Source organism: Myotis yumanensis, unplaced genomic scaffold (assembly GCF_028538775.1).
Source record: "Myotis yumanensis isolate MYYU_CA2020_CCGP unplaced genomic scaffold, mMyoYum1.0.hap1 SCAF_1, whole genome shotgun sequence".
Classification (NCBI taxonomy): domain Eukaryota; kingdom Metazoa; phylum Chordata; class Mammalia; order Chiroptera; family Vespertilionidae; genus Myotis; species Myotis yumanensis.
The window spans coordinates 204,017,633-204,020,597 of record NW_027223752.1 but is presented as its reverse complement, the minus strand read 5'-3'; positions in this window follow the sequence as shown (position 1 = coordinate 204,020,597).

Here is a 2,965-nt window from a genome sequence, read left to right as displayed (position 1 = left end):
AACTATGTATGCAATTGATCTTCATTTCCTGACCTAAGATGCTCTGGAGTAACCACGTTCATCAATAAACAGCTCTTATAGAGGACAAGAATGGTGGGTGGAAAGTCTGCAAATAGTTTGTATATTATATTTGCATCCATCAAATGAAAGTGGAAAACTGCAAAACACATTTTATTTCCTGACAAGCACCATGAAGTGCCTACCACTACTGTATATAAAAACCATATTTTATTAACACAGGTTAACAGAAGAGAGCAACCTTTGCAGTACAGCTTGAATTTTTAAGTATGTAGGCCCTCTTTGTGCATACATCTATAATATTAATTTAAAACTCTTAGACATTGTGAAAACTATAGTATTTCATTTTAAACAGTTTATAAGCATTCATTAATGCAGTAAACACTTATTGAAAATTAATTGTATGTCTAGGAATTAGATCCTGGGTACCCTCAAGAAAGTATACATGGTTTCTGATCTCCGAAAGCTCACAAGCTATATTATCAGAATAACTATATTGTCTGCAGCTAGATTATATCTGTATCCTATTTAATGCAATTACACTCATGGGCCAAAAGCACCCTTTTGCCTCTGTTTTTGTATCTGAGTGTGTCTGTTGCAGGTGGAGTGGTGGTGGTGACCAGATTTAGGAAGGATAATTACAGAAAACTTCACAAAGTAGGTGTCACAGTTGAAACTATATTCATAAATACATAAACAGAGGTGTGTTTTAGAAAGGATTTTGGAAAGCATACAGTTCTGCAGAGGCTGAAGATGGAGAAATGACAGCAATGAAAGTGTAATATTCTTTTTAAATTCTATCCTGACTCTTTTGGCTTTATTTTTCAGTTGTGTAGTGACAAAAAGTTTTCTGAAAATTCATCCATTCATCCATCCATAGTCATTCATTCAAAAGCTATTTCCCAAATACCTAATAAGTTCCAAGCACTGTTTAAATGGTAAGAATACAATGTTAACCCTTTGAGTGCCAACCAATATCCTAGGAACTATGCTAAAATTGCCAAGGCATTTTTGCTGATTTTACAGCAGTTTAGGAAAAAAATTATGATAGCGCTCCCGGCACTTTGGGCGAAAGACAGGAGGAGCACGATTGTGCTCTCCAGCACTCTAGGGGTTAAGCAAACATGCACACACTTGTTGCACTCATGGAGTTTGTAATCTAATGGAGGAATTAGAGATAAATTAAATAATCTTATAAATGTATACATATAAATATATAATTTAAAAAGAGAGAAGTGTCTGAAGCAAATGAAGAAAGTGCTATGACTGTGTATATGAGAATAAATAAATGGTGGAAGAAGCCACCATATATTAGGACCCCCTTCACCCCTCACCCCCTTCCCTCAGGCAACCACCACACTGCTATTTGTGTCCATGAGTTTCAATTTTATATTCCACACTAGAGGCCCAGTGCACAAATTTGTGCACAGGTGGGGTCCGGCAGGCCCACCCCGATGGGCCCCCATCAGGGGTGGGGTTGGCCAGAGGGAGGGCTGCGGGCAGTTGGCCAGCCAGCCCTGCCCCTGATCAGGGTGTTGGGGGCCGATCGGAAGTGGGGCCAGCTAGGAAGAGGAACAACAGGAGGGCTCCAGGGCGTGTACGGCCCATCTTGCTCAGTCCAGATCAACCAGATCCCAGCAGCAAGCTAACCTACCAGTTGCAGCATCTGCTACCTGGTGGTCAGTGCACATCATAGCAACTGGTCACTGGTTGACTGTCTGCCCCGTCAGGTTCAGTGCACATCATAGCGAGCGGTTGAGTGGCCTTAGCATATCATTAGCATATTACGCTTTAATTGGTTAACTGGATAACCAGACACGTAGCATATTAGGCTTTTATTAGATAGGATATGAGTGAAATAATATGGTTCTTAGTTTTTTCTGACTGACTTATTTCACTTAGCATAATATTCTCAAAGTCCATCTATTTTGTTGTAAATGGCAGTATTTCATTCTTTCTTATGGCAGAATAGTATTTTATTATGTATATGTACCACATCTTTATTCAGTTCTCTATTGCAGGACACTTTGGTTGTTTCCACCACATTAATAAGAGAAAAGATAAAGATCACATGATCTTATTTATAGATGCAAAAAAATTGATGATACAACATCCATTCATGATTAAAGTACTCAATTAAATATGAATAGAAGGAAAGAACCTCAACATAATGAAGGCCATATATGATAAACCCTCAGCTAATATCATGCTTAATGGTGAAAAACTGAAAGCTTTTCTTTTAAGATGAGGAATAAGACCAGGATGTCCACTTTCATGACTCTTATTAAACATTGTTCTGGAAGTCTTAGCCAGAGCAATAAGGCAAGAGAGAGAAATAAAAGGCATCCAAAAAGGGGAGGAAGAAGTAAAACTCACTTTTTGTGGACAAGATTCTGAAAATAACAAAGCATTTTCCTCTTAATACCACAAATATCAAAAGAAAATTTGGGGCATTATTTAAAAGAGAAAAATGTATACATTTTGAAATACTTTTTTAAAGGTATTTGCCACTGATTTCAAAAGAGGTACTTTTTCCACCTTTTTTACATTTTTTTTTGCTTTATTGATTAAGGTATTACATATGTGTCCTTATCCCTCCATTGCCCCCCCATCCCCCACTCATGCCCTCACCCCCCTGGTATCTGTGTCCATTGGTTAGGCTCACATGCATGCATACAAGTCCTTTGGTTGATCTCTCCCCCTTACCCACACCCTCCCCTACCATCCCTATGAGGTTTGATGGTCTGATTGATGCTTCTCTGCCTCTGGATCTGTTTTTGTTCATCAGTTTATGTTGTTCATTATATTCCACAAATGAGTGAGATCATGTGATAATTATCTTTCTCTGACTGGCTTATTTCACTTAACATAATGCTCTCCAGTTCCATCCATGCTGTTGCAAATGGTAAGAACTCCTTCTTTTTTACTGCAGCATAGTATTCCATTG